Here is a 15,130-nt window from a genome sequence, read left to right as displayed (position 1 = left end):
TCAAGGTGAGTCCGGGTTTTTTGTTTCTTTGTTTGTTAGTGCAGACAGCCATATGACAAGAATGAGAAGACCTCTTTCAGTCTGAAAAGTACATTCAATTACACAGCTGGATAAGTTCAAAGGGAAATGTGTTGGGCCAAAACTACAAACACATCTTATGGTTATGAAGTAAGCAAATATTAGGAAAAACATTTCAAGTTAGTGGGGGTGGAGTGTGTGAAACCATACGAAAACTGGGAAAGTACCAAAAGATGAGAGAAGGAGGAGGTGGATATGGCATGAACTGGAGAACCCCAGTTGGCTGGATTTCTCCCCAGTCCACCCAGGACAGATTCAGTTCCAGGCCTGAAGATCCCTTCCTTTGTACTCAGAAATTAGAGGGAGGGAGGGAAGAGTTAAAAAGTGGTTGGGACATCAAGAAAATCTGGTTTAGTGCCAGTATGGCCAGGCTGCAGCAGGCAACCACCAGAAACTCCACACCAACTTCCATTTCAGAAAATTCTGTTAATGGCATCTCTCAGAAATCCCCTCCCTTTCCTGCAAGACCTTCAGCTTTCTGGTTGTCAGGGAAACAGCATCTTGGAATCAGCCTCTTCTCCACTAAGTGCATGTGACTCTCACTCGAAAGCCTTTTCTCTCTGCAAGAGTTTGATAATGGAGTTTTGTCCTACTTCTCTTTACAGGGAAAAAGAGAGTTGAATGGAGGGAAGGAGTAGGTCTCCTACTGTCAGTAATTTGACCTTGATCCAGAAAAGCATTGAACTTTTTTTTTCAAAAATGATTTCAAAAGAAGCAATAAATGTTTGGAGCACGAGCACCTGGAATTCCAATAATACAGGAAGAGTTATAAGGCAGTGCTTGTAAAGATAGTAGAGGAGGCTTTGGCTCAAGAATGAGGTATAGAAATGATTCATCTTCCAGGGCAGCGGCTGTGTCAGTGTGAGACAGAACCAAACTCAAGTGCACATATATACACATACATACTCTTTTACTCTGCTGCCCAGGGGTGAGTGTGTTGTACTGGCTTTGAGGGTTGCATACAAAACAATCCAAGGCAACATGGAGGTCTAGGTTGATGGGGTGTGCACCTATATAAGTACATAGTATAAGAAAAAGTCCAGTTTTATCTACTCCTCTTGGTGAGACAACAAACAATAGCAGAAGAGTGACACACTATGCAACTCAAAACCCCCCAGAACAGAGAAGAGGGGCAGGGAATCTGGGTCAAGCACTAAGAAATATTACAGCAGCCATTGACATCAGAAATGCTTTCCAGGAACACAATCTATCCTGTGTACACATGTGCAAGTAGGCTATACTGAACACATGGCATGCACTTCTAAGTACAGTGTTCCCTCACTTATCACTGGGGTTAGGTTCCAGTACCACCCGCAATAAGTGAAAATCTGCGAAGTAGGGACACTATATTTATTTTAATATTTATACATTATTTTAGTAGTTATACACTATTTTAACTCTTTATCAACCAATCGTGTGTTGATAAATTGCCTCCTTCTCCTCCTGTTGCTGCTTGGGCTCCTTTTCTCTCCCTTTGGCTTCTCCTTCCTCCCTTTCTTAGGCTGTAAAATATTTTTTTATAATTTATAATAGTCTTTTAGAGTTTATTGAAAAACCGCAAAACAGCAAATCCGCAAAAAGTGAACCGCGAAGTAGTGAGGGAACACTGTACACACTGTAATTCTGAAAGTCTTCATATTTAAGGATGTTTAATGATGACAGATGATAGGCAAAAGTAATTTGCCTTCCTCTTGTAAGTACCTGAAAGGAAACAAAATGATTGACAATCAGCCTGCCAATGCTGAATTGCCACACCTTTAAAGAAGCCCCCGATGGCGCAATGGGTTAAATCTTGTGATGGCAAGATTGCTGACTTGAAGGTTTGGTTGCTGACTTGAGGTTGTCAGTTCGAATCAGGGATAGCACAGATGAGCTCCCTATGTTCACTCCAGCTCCCCATGTGGGGACATGAGAAAGCCTCCCACAAGGATGGGAAAAACCATCAAACATCCAGGCATCCACTGGGCAACATCCTTGCAAACGGCCAATTCTCTCACAACAGAAGTGACTTGCAGTTTCTCAAGTTGCTCCTGATACGAAAAAAAAAAAATCTTTAAAGCAGTTCCAGGTGACCTGATGCAATTTCAATTTCTCAAATGAGTTTAGTATGTGGAAGTAATTTTTCCCCTCAATTTGTTTCCTAGGATTTCCTAATCCAGCATGGCCATTGACCATACTGGTGGGGGATTTTGCAAGTTGTAATACAAAAAGTAATATTTCCAAACTGCAAAGCCTGTCGAAATTAGCTTCCTAAGGGATGGACATCAATGGTTGCTCAGGGAGAAACTGTGAATTCATCATAGAGTAATAAGAGAGATAAAAGGGAGATCACTAGTAAAATAACTTTGTGCATGTGGATACTTCTGAGTCCTCCATAGTACAGTCTTTATTATTGGGCACCTGGGCATTTAGAGTAGTTTTTTGTAAGAGAAGCAGAATGTCTCTTTTATGAGCAGAAAAAGCAACTTTCTTAACTTGACAACCCCTTGATGCATGTCTCTGCTATCCAAGAACTGGGGACCAAATAAACAATAGATCAGAAAAAGTTGCAGTGTTCATTCATTCCAAGTGCCAGAGCATGGGTACATGATAATTCATTCCACCTTGGGCATCATGCTGACAAACCTAAGTGACTCTCACCAGATGCTGTGTGTATTTCTAAGTCCATTAATCTGCAAATTGTTTCACATGAGAAGTTAAGCGGCCAGGTGGCTAAAGCTGGCCCATAGCAGGAAACCTGAATGTAATTAAGGGTAAGATAAAATCAGGTCAGGACAGGTGAGATGCTGAACATAATCTTCTTCTGATTCTGACACACATGTTTTCCTGAGAGCATGCACATATTAAAGGCTCAGCGATATTTTAACACAGAAGGGAACGTGAATTTTTGGGGTCAAACAATAAGGGGGCTGACATTTCTTTGATAGGGTCAAGGTAATGCAATGTTTTCTCAAGGAATGCTAAGGGTGCCTTTTAACACTCAGAGGGTGTTTCAGGAACAAAACTTTGATTTTTTTTTTCTAGGATTACTCTTCCTGCCCATAGTGGTTGGGAGACTCTGGGGGTTATAGTCTCTCAAAGTAACTTTTCCAACTACACTGTACTCAGGAAGCAAGTAACATTACTCTAATATGTTGCCATACAGCAGTGGTTCTCAAACTGTGAGTCCCCGGACTGCAGGTGTTTTGGCCTACAACTCCCAGAAATCCCAGCCAGTTTACCAACTGTTAGGATTTCTGGGAGTTGAAGAGCAAAACATCTGGGGACTCACAGGTGGAGAACCACTGCCATAGAGCTTCAGAGCTTTGTCCAAGAATCAATGGACAACTGCAGCTGCCAACTCATGAGCAGGTGAACACCTCCCACCACATTTTTGGAAATTTGCAGATATGCCCAATAATGTATTCACATGTCTACTAAATATGCCTCTTTTCCTAAGAGCACTCCCCATCCCCAAGTCAGTTAAGGCAGTGGGTGCATATTGGGAATGGCTCTAAAACAAGGTAACAGCCATCAGACTCAGAGCGGTTGACATGTATGAGGTGAGAACCTTTGGGGGAATTTGAAAGTTCCTGGGTTGATTTCACACAATGAAGGTGACACTTGGATTGCAACCAGAGGGGGATGTTAATTGTGTGAAGTCTAGTATGATGTTATTATGCTAAGTGTTTCTGATTCATGTACTTCTAGTTTTTCTCTCATTCCTTTGTTACATAATAATAATATTTTTATTTAAATCATACACCACAATCTGGATCATGTTTTTCTTAATGTAACTTTATATATACTCAGGTAACAAAGGGGCCAGGCCTGTAGCCAGAGTGAGGGGGGGGAGTGTTAAGGATTCAACCCCCCCCCCCCAAAGTTTCAGGTTAAAAAAACCTGGTTTACTCATAAGTTTTAACTGGTTGATCAATTCATGAGTAAACCAGGTATTTTTAACCTGAAACATTTGGGGGGGGGGGGTTGAACCCTTAAACCCCAATCTCCCTCTGGCTAGAGGCCTGAAAGCAGCTAAAAAACCCTCTCAATTAATTGCGAAGATGGGTATCAGGCCACCAGCAAAAGTAGTGTAATGTACATTGGGACCAATGCACATCAGCATGCATTGTCTGCAGTATGCATTATGCAAACTCATGCATGTTGCATATTGGTGTTTTGTGTGCACTGGTCATTTTGGGACATGCTGTGCATTGGTGTTTGATGTGCATTGGGCACAGTATGCATTGCATGCAGTATAGAATCATAGAATCATAGAGTTGTAAGAGACCTCGTGGGCCATCCAGTCCAACACCATTCTGCCAAGAAGCAGGAAATCACATTCAAAGCACCCCCGACAGATGGCCATCCAGCCTCTGCTTAAAAGCCTCCAAAGAAGGAGCCTCCACCACACTCCGGGGCAAAGAAGTCCACTGCTGAACAGCTCTCTCTCACAGTGAGGAAGTTTTTCCTAATGTTCAGGTGGAATCTCCTTTCTTTCCTGTAGTTTGAAGCCATTGTTCCGCGTCCTAGTCTCCAGGGCAGCAGAAAACAGGCTTGCTCCCTCCTCCCTATGACTTCCCCTCACGTATTTGTACTTGGCTATCATGTCTCCTCTCAGCCTTCTCTTCTGCAGGCTAGACATGCCCAGCTCTTTAAGCCGCTCCATATAGGACTTGTTCTCTAGACCCTTAGATTTGATGATTTATGATATTTTATTGAAAGTGTTTTATTGTATATGTATCCATTAAGACTATTGCAATAAAATGGTAATAACAAAAACAACAGAAAAGACAAGACAACTAGGAAAAGAAATTGCATTACATTAGAATGCTCATCAAATCCACAAAGTTTGCAGAAGTACAAGTTTATTAAAAAGGGAAATGAAACAAAAACATTAAACAATCCAAAGAGGACCAATCTGCAACAACACTGGGAAAGTATGCTATTAATAATGAAATAGAGTAACTTCCAGCATGACATGGCTGACTGGCTTTCTGGAATCCTGAAGAGTGAAACTCTTGCCAGGAGGCAAGGATACACAGCAATATTCTGTTGTACATCCCAACCATATTGAATATTACAGAAAAAAATATGAGCATGTTTCCATGTAATTTGTCTAGTTTCCAAAGAGGCCAATGACCAGGTAAGAATTGTACAACACTTTTATAGCATCCAGTCATGACACTAAAATACCACTACAAGACCCATGGTTCCATCCTGTGGAATCCCAGCAGCTGCAATTGAGGGAGAGACCTTTAGAATTGCCAGCCGGGAAGCTCCTCCGGTGCTACTCAGCAAACTACAGATCCCAGGATTCCATAGGAGGCATCCATAGCAGTTAAGGAGGAATGGTACTATAACCAGGGTTGCCAGGCATCAAACCACCAATTTCCATGATGCATCAGAAATACGGGACAATTATTATCCCGGGATGTGGGACATTTTATTCAAATATGGGACTGTCCCTTAAAATCCGGGATGCCTGGCAACCCTGACTATAAGTATCTAGGTTGAAAGGACCCATAATCTTACAATCAGTATCTGTCTGACATTTATAACCCTTCTTGATGGTCAAATATGGTGTTAACGTGTGTTTTTTTCTTTTTAAAATTACAAAGAACACAACGCTGCTCCAAGAAGAGCTTATTTGTTGCAGGAAACAGCCTTTGCAACTGAAATGCTATTTTTACAGGGAAAAACACACAGCTTGCTTTGTATTTCCAAGGGAGCTTCTGTCCTCCTCCTTCTCCCACCCTCCCACTCCATGGCTGTTTGCTCTTTCTGTATAGCAATCTCTGGCTTCCAGCCAGGTAATTCTCCATGGGAATAACAATAATAAAAAGTTGTTTTGGTTGCAATCCAGGGTTCCATCTGCTGGAAAAAGAACACCAACCACGTACACCTCAGTGCTACAGAATAAAAGGACAATAACCATCCCATGACACCGAATGTACTGATTGTGCTTTAAATGTGAACCCTTAGCAGACATTGGGAGAAGCACTGGTGTGCAAGGAAGCCATCCCAGTATCTGTAAAAGTAGTGGTAGCAGGACTCATGACTGTGACCCTGCGGGTATGATCAACCTTCCTGAAGGGCTGCCTGAGTTTACCTTCCATCACTCGGCAGAATAACCTGATCTGAATATCTGCAGCTCCTTCCCATATCTGATCTGAAGGCTATAATGAGATACAGCCGACCCCATGCCTTGAACACCTCCCCCCCCCCGCCCCACTTCGTTTCACTTTGTGTTCCCTGATAAAGACTTGTAAAGAACTCAAGAGCTTGCACAGTCTGCTGCGACCTCTGAGTTAGCCTGATAAAGAGATAATATGCTAACATGGATTTTTAGCATTTTTCATTTGGATTGCATGGTTCCCCTGACTACATGTTTTTTGTTTTTTGTTAAGGATGGGGGACGGAGAGAGCTTAAGCAAGACTGTGATCATCCCATGGACATCAGGGTCATAATCAGAGGTCAAAAAGTGTTGTGTGGGTGTGCGTGTTTGCGTGAGTGTTCAAATGTGTGGCCTTGTACTGTAATGGAGAGAATAACACAAAGCTAATGTTCAGGATTATGCGGTGGGGGAAGGGGGGAGGGATTGCTGCTGACAGAATCTGTGCAACTCACAGATTACTTTAATTCAGGGCTGTGGAACCTGGATGACCTTCCAGATGTTGTTGGACTCTAATTCTTATCAGACGTAGCAAATGTGGCCCCTAGTGCAGGATATCATGAACAGAGCAGCACATCATCCTCTTGATCAGGGATTCTTAAACTTTTTCCACTTGCAGCTCCTTCCACTCAATAATTTTTTATGTATTTCTTTTAAGCCTAAAGTAGAGCTGTGTAACTCTGGCCCTCCTGATGACGTTGGACTGGAACTCCCATCAGCATTCAACAATCATAGATCCCAGGTAAGTGAGGTGAAGGATTAAGGGAGCTGCAGTACAAAATCCTTTGGAGGCACAGACACTGGTCACCCTTGTTCTAAAGCTAGGTTTCTGACACTGATTTTTTTATTTATTGTGAAGAGCAGTATATAGAAAAAGCTGCCTTTATTCTCAGTATCTCAACTCCGTAACAAAATGGTAGAGAGAAACTGGTATTTTCCACATACGATTAACTATGATGGTCAAGCATGATTATGTGTATTTCCAAAATGATCTTATTATGCTGAAGTGCACATAAAATGACAGCAAGCCATCTTGGTCCACTACACTATAACCAAAAAAGATGGAGGATAACCATTGTTAGCCCTATTGCAAAATTTTGAGTCGGCTAGAACTTAATGACACATTAAAGCCATACAACTGTCAAAAAGTGAGGAGGGTGAGCTCTGGGGAACCCAAAATCTCTGTTCATAACAGTCAGAAGCAGCTCCTCTATGCTTGGCAGTTGCTGCTTTTCAGCATGCTAAAATAACACATGACAAACTAGATGACCATCATCTATCTGGATATAACTTCTCAAAACCTCCTCAAGCCACCCTTTCTGCATTTGGTTCCAATGTGCTTTTAGTTCTGATCTCCTGTGGCATTTCCCTCATCTCATTCTTCCTAGATTTAAGCCTTAATGTACTTTCAACAGTGGCCCAGACTGTTAGTTCTTCCCAACAAACTGTGTTCATCATAACCATACCACATTTATCCACCCATTTGAATAAGTAGACTTATAATATTCAGAAAATACGTATGGTAACACAGCTTTCTTGCTGCCAGAGAGACAAACAAACACCACACTACTGAGATGAAACAACATGATTTGCATAGTGAGCCTTGCTACAGGGACTGTGTTCAAAACTAGGACATTTAGATGACATGTAAGATGTACCAGCCTTAATCAAGGCACAGGCTTGGAAGTTTTGCTAAATGATTGTATATCTGTACCATAGCAAAGGTGTCCTCCTTTTTCCTAGTCATTGGATATGTAGGTTTTATGACAACATACAGAGAATGCTTGCTGATCATCTGTCTCACACCCACATCATGCCTGGTGATTGTCATTTTATGAGTCAGGCGAAATGTGCTTTCTGCACGGCCCCAGGCATCGCAACAGAATGGTGTCAGGCAGTACTACTTTGCTTGTATTTTTACCATCTCAAAATTCAACTTAGTTTCAGACATGTTTGAAAGGGTCACATGGCCTTTTTCTCTATTAAAAACATGTATTACTTTCTCACAAAATAAACCTCAAAGCCAAAATGGTTGGAACCAGAGTTCCAGCTGACTGGTTTGTGAACCATAATTATTGGGCTGTTACTTTCCATTTAATCCTTTGCTGAAGAGTTCTGTCAGCTACTTTTACTTTTGATCTAAGGAGTTCTTTCTCACTCTATTTCCAGCATTCATTTACAGTAGCTTACTGCAACTCTCTGAACATCCATAAACAGGCTAAAGTCTTCTGCATCACATTTCTTCCTTCCTGCTTAGAAGGAACAGCAAACTCAGCTGTGGGAGGGATTTCATGGATCATCCGCTCCCATCTCCTGCCAAAGAAAGGAACTTACAGAAAGCTATCTTTGTTCATGTATCCTCAGTTCCAAAGATGGGCAGATGGCTGGAAATGGGTTACCCAGCCAGCTCTTCTACACTTATCGAGCCAAAGGGTGGAGATGAGCAAACCACAGACCACCTATTACAATGCAGCCTGAGCCCTGCCACATACACAATGGAGGACCATCTTAAAACAACACCAGAGGCGCTCCAAATGGTGAGCTACTACTCAAAGGACATTTAATATAATGCCAAATTTTTAACTTTGGTTGTGTTTTTAAACACATTCTAACTGTACCCTTGGTTTGCTTCTGATATGATAAATACAATAAATATAAATCCAGACTAGTGTATGACTTGCCTGCTCCTCCATGCAGCTGCTCCACCTATCTGTTGATTCTCCACATAACCACCACTCTCAGATTATCTCTCCCATAGAAGAAAATGACAGTAGCAGACTTGTAGTTTATTTATTTCATGTCAAAAGCATTGCATAATAAATACGTTTAAAAGTGCTAAAATAAAGAAATCACCCCTTGTAGTTGTGAAGGGGTAAGAAATTTGTAATTCTTTTAACTTTTTAAATATTGTATTATTTTAATAAAGACCCCAAAGAGTCAGTGTGGTATAGTGGTTTGAGTGTTGGACTGTGACCTGGGCAAGAAGGGTTCAAATCCTCCCTCAACCATGAAAACCCAGTGGGTGATGTTAGGTTAGGTTTTCCCCTGACATTAAGTCCAGTCATGTCCGACTCTGAGGGTTGGTGCCCATTTCCATTTCTAAGCCAAAGAGCCGGCGTTGTGCGTAGACACCTCCAAGGTCATGTGGCCGGCATGACTGTATGGAGCGCTGTTACCTTTCCACTGGAGCGGTACCTATTGATCTACTCACATTTGCATGTTTTTGAACTACTAGGTCGGCAGATGGGGCTAACAGTGGGAGCCTACCCCGCTCCCGGATTCAAACCACTAACCTTTCGGTCAGCAAGTTCAGCAGCTCAGTGGTTCAACCTGCTGTGTCACCAGGGGCTCCCTGTGTGATGTTAGGCAAGTCATATTCTCTTAGCTGCAGAGAAAAGCAAGGGCAAGCCTCTCTGAACGAATCTTGCCAAGAAAATCCTGTAAAAGGGTTAATCGTAAACAAAGGCACACAATCAGAACTAATATTTCTGCCAAGTCAAAATGGTGGCTTCCATGTCATTGGAGTAGTCATACCAGGTTTTAGTCCAAACTTGGAGGTAAAGCTCTAGAAGAGTAGTAGCATCTGCATACTTTTCTCCATCAGCCTTTGCTGGAGTTGTGTGAGCAAAAAAAACAGTCAGGTGAGGAGAGGCAGCAAGCTTTTGAGTGACACTTGTATCCATATATCTCATATAGATGTGATAGGAAAAAGAGGAAATATATAATCACTGGAATGGAGGGAGAAGGATCCATAGTTATCTGTTGAGATGTATGTGCAATGTTTGTCTTCTTGTCAGAAACCTCACCAACTCCCTACAGCAAGTACAAATTGGTAGCTCTCTTGGAAAAGAAAGTCAGTGCAATACAGCTATGTGTTGAGTCCCTTCAGTGCATCAGAGAACATAAGGACGTACTCAACAGAACACAGGGAGAAGTGATCCTAGAGAAGCAACAGAAAAATACTGTCAAGGAAAATGAAGAGGGTTGTGACAATGCGGAAATATTCTGACCTACAGTCACTGTCAGGAGCACACCATACAGAAGGGATTCAGAACCTCTCCAACTGAGTAATTACTTCCTACATCTTTTGGAGAAGAGCAGCAGGGAAGATGCTCAAACAGGAAACCAGCAATAATGGATACTGCATGCCAAGGAAGGAGTCAGGGGAACCACAACAAGAAGCAAGGTGGAAGTGGTTGGGGACTCATTGTTCTTGTGAACAGCCTGACAAGATTGGGAAGTGTGCTGTTTTCCTGGTGTACATATCTGGAATGTTGCTGACAACTTGCCTAAATTAATCAAGAATACCGATTTTTATTTCTTTCTCTTTATTGGCCATTGACACCTTTGAACAGATCACTTGAAAGCTTTGGGCAGGAGGCTTAAATACTGTACAAAATGCCCAGATGTATTCACCTTTCCAATTACAGCAGACCCATCAGTCACCACTAGATGAGGAGAAGCTCCTGGGGGATTTTGAAGCTCAGGTTTCAGGTACAATGCTTCTTGATTTGGATGGGTGGTGTATCATTTGTTACTTCACCCAGGCAGCAAAATATCTTGAGTCAACCCTCATTACTGTCAGCTTTGAATGCCTGCCTCAACAAAACCCTGAGACCATCACTTCTTGTTTGTTCAGGCAATGAGTGCAACCAATAAGGTAGACACAACCTTAACTAATGTGTACACATATATACGAGTACATTATTCTCATCCATCCTTAGGTTTACTGAAACTAAAATTTTAATGTGACTGGGTAGATCCCTGTATAGGCACATCCAAGAAATGTTGAAGGAAGCCCACTCTCCTGAGTTTTGATAAATCTAGTAATGCAGATGGTACATGGACAGCCATATTTGGGATGCATACCACCTACGAATATAAGTTGTTACTGAGCTGTTTTGCCACACCTCTCACCAGGACTGGGAGTTCGAAGAAGCAGAAGGAAAGCCTTCCTTATAGTGGGCAAACTTGATCAGATTTTGATGGACTAGACTTATGAATCAACTTTGCCTCAAGCAAATATTTGAGGTGGCTTTGAAGGTTCCTTTTCAAAAGAAATACACAAGGGGGGAAAACAAAAGAAAGTTTGGATAAGACTAGCATTGCTTCTTCTGTACTGGTGGTGGAGATGCCCAAATTCACCAGTACTTTTAATTTTGTCTGCATGCCTTCATCCTTTATTTTACTCTGTCTCTTCCAATCTGGCTCCTTTTCTGTACTGTGCTTTCTCACTTCAGATCAGCATTTGTTGCCTGGCACTCTCCAGATGTGTTGCGTTCCAACCCTGGCTGCCTGATGCGAGTTGCAGTCCAACATATCTGGAAGGGACTAGGCTGGGGAAAGTTGCTTTTCTATGTAAGGCTATAAAAACTGGACAATGAAGAAAGTTGACTGATAGAACTTTGGTTCAATTGAAATTTGGTGCTGGAGTTCTGCAGATGCCACAGAGTGCTGCAAAGACAAAGACATGAGTTCTAGAGCAGGCTTGAATTTTCCCTAGAAGCCAAGATGACTAAACTGAAGGTGTTACTTTGGCCAGAACATGAGAAGACATGACTCACTAGAAAAAACAATAATGCCTGGGAAAAGGAGGATAGTGGGAAAAGAGGTCAACCAAATTCCAGATGAATAGACTCAAGCAAGAAAACCATGGCTCCGAGTCAACAAGACCCGAGCAAGGCTGTTGATGATAAGATGATTTGAAGGTCTCTCATTCATAGGGTCACCATAAGTCAAGGTCAACTTGATGACAATTAACAACAATTAGATAAAAACAAGTCAAATTGACCTTTCCTTTGAGGCAGGTATACAAAACACTATATCAGTGGTTCTCAACCTGTGGCCTTCAACTCCCAGAAATCCTAACAGCTGGTAAACTAGCTGGGATTTCTGGGAGTTGTAGGCCAAAACACCTGGGGACCCACATGTTGAAAACCACTGCACTACGTATATGCAGTCCAAATGTAATATACACAACTGGGTAATGCTACAAAACTGATGGGTAGACTCAATCATTAACTATTGTAGAGCTTAGAGAAAAAATGTTTCTGGATTACAGTTCTCAGAATCTCCCACATAGTACCACACTGTGTGGAAGTTTCCGTGAGCTCAGTACAAAAAAAGGAACTTTTCCCAGCATTGACCTATGGCTGCAATCCTTTTCAGACATACTTCCATTTCAACAGGGAATGTCCCTATGCCCCATAACCTGGCTGTTTGCAAAAATTGATATCTTGTCTTCTCTTGTCTACAGACTGGGGGGAAATTGTTGAGTTTTGTCTTTGCTGAATGCTATCAAGTTACCTTAGACTAATGGTGATCCTATGGGTGAGGGAAGCTTTGCAAACATAGAACTGTGGCTTCCTGGATTGAGTCAATCCATTTGGTCTTCTATTGACTGCCTTCCACTTCCCCCAGCATCATTGTCACCCCTATTCAGGCACCAAAGGGACAAACAAGGTGGCTGAATTAGAATGGAAGGAATATAGAGTTTCTTTGTGGTGAGGAGTAAGGGTGATAAGAAGACAAAGACATGTTTTGAAGAAGTTTCTTCTCACAATTGTCACTTTTTCCTTTGTTCCCACCATGATCACACATCTCTTCCTTCTGTAGATAAAAGAAAGATAACTAGATTATAACCTCAAATGATGCAAGTGTAGCCATGCCTCTGTGTTTGGGGCATGGTTACACCCTCCTCTACATACAACAGCATTAACCCAACAGCAATTGCCTCCCATTTGGTTATGATGGGTGTGATATTCCCAACAGCCATACAAACATCCCTAGTGAGGCTAGAAGAATCAGGGAAAGTTAAAACCAATGTTGCTGGACAGGCAGGAGGCAGAATGCAGGTCAGCAGCAGAGTGTCTCTTTAATAAGTTATGAAGAAGAGGATTTTTCTTGACACTCAGCACTCCATCACAAAGAAGCAAAGGGGACTGAGGTAACAGAAGACGTTTTGTCACAGTTTTCTTGAGGAAGTGGCAGAGAAAAGTGGAGGGAAGAAATTTCATTCTCCAGAGCTAAAGCCCATTAAATCTGGGGATGGGAGAGCAGATGGAAGGCTCCGGTTGAGTAAGGACAGGACCCAAGACTTGGGGGGAAGGGTCAAAGGGAACAGACTGGCTCTTAAGAACTGGGGATTTAGTCTGAGCTGACTTCTCTTCTTGGCAACACATATTAAAAAAATCAACATTTCTGTATCCCCAGTATGGTTTTGGTTCTATTCTTAGACTCCAGAAAATCAACCAGAATTGGAGAGGAAATTGTTTTCATCTTCTTCCCTGAAATATTAGAAATTCAACTGGTTTCTGGTAGCAAAATACAACTTTCTGATAAGTAAGGAACTTAATTCTTTTAAAGCAATAACCCACACAAAAACAGTAATGAGACACTAGAATCATTCTATTTTTCTTTTCAGAATGTTATGCCAGAGTCCTCATTCAGCTAATGAGAAGAGACCGAACCAGTCATAACCTGCATGACACTTGTTAAGCAGCTTGAGAGATTTCAGAAAGATTCTTTTTGACAGTTTGGAGAATTTTGACAAAGAATACTGCCATGATGACACATTTCCATTTTTTTAAATGGTAAAACTTTTTGCTCAAGTTGGCTTAATCGCTTAGGAGAAATTACCTGGAAGCTGTATTTATAACTGTTCTCCCTCTGCTGCCCATGTCCTCTGGCTTTACTGTTAGCCAGAATAAAATGGCTGCCACATATGAAAGATCAACACAAGCTTTTTTTCTTCATCATCAATCACAAGATTTTTTTCTTTCACAGATGGGGAGATAGCAGGTGTGGAATTTTCCATCTTAGATCCTTGTTTTAGGCACCACACGTTTTGATCTAGGCAGTTCATGAGATGTAACTTGCTGTTCTGCCTCAGGCAGCAACATTTCTTGGTTGAGCCTTGCATTTGGTTGTATTTTTCTCTGTGGGCCAGTCTTTCCAGGTACCTTGAAATGAAAGAAGTGAAAGGTAAGGTAGCCTAAAGGTTAGGTCTATCTTTTTCACCCAAAGCCTTGTCTACATGCCATTTGTCTGAAGAAATGCCTTCTTGGGGAATAGAACCTTAGTTTTATTTCTTAGTTGTTATTCTTCTCACTGCTTACTTGCTTATAAGGCACAGGTGAGCATGCAGTGATAGCAAGCGAAAGGCATAAAACAAAGCCAAGGACTTCAGGGTTGGTAGTGTCCCACGAACAGGTTGGTGAGCCGTAAAAGTTAATCTAAAACATTTTGCATCTGAGCTGAAAGACAAATTTGTGTTATCATCATATACCATGTAAAGAGGCCAACTCAATTTTTTTGAATTGACTCTTCCTTTAATGCTACCTTGCAATAAGCTACCATCTTCTACTATTCCTGAAGCAGCCAGGTGGTTTAGGAAGCCCATGTGACTATTTGTTCTCTAATAGATAGTAGGGTTGCTGTTTCTCAGCATTTGCCATCTAAGGCAGATACTTAATTCTGTCTAGTGGTAGAGTTGTTCATAGATGTCTGACAATACTGACTCTTGGTGTTAGTCTACCCTAAAACACTTCATGCAGTGTAATATCAACATTAAACACCTATGGTTATTATCCACATATATGCCACATATAGCTCACATTATCTCTGCCTCTGCAATGCTTTCCATATAGGAGAGAAATTATCTACAATATGGTCTTCCTGATCCCCTGCACACACATTGTCTCTGAAACCAAATACTACATATTCTGATGACACCTCCATGATACCAGATTTTATACACCATAGTACTGTGCCAGAGGCAAGCCTGGGAGTTGTTATGTCAAGTACAGATCTAGTAATTGGTAATGAGTCACAATGTATGCTGTTTGCTACAAAGCTGTTTAAAGCTTGGAATCCTTAGCACACATGCCACGACTTAT

Source organism: Anolis carolinensis, chromosome 2 (genome assembly GCF_035594765.1).
Source record: "Anolis carolinensis isolate JA03-04 chromosome 2, rAnoCar3.1.pri, whole genome shotgun sequence".
Taxonomy (NCBI): Eukaryota; Metazoa; Chordata; class Lepidosauria; order Squamata; family Dactyloidae; genus Anolis; species Anolis carolinensis.
This window is presented reverse-complemented; position numbering follows the sequence as displayed.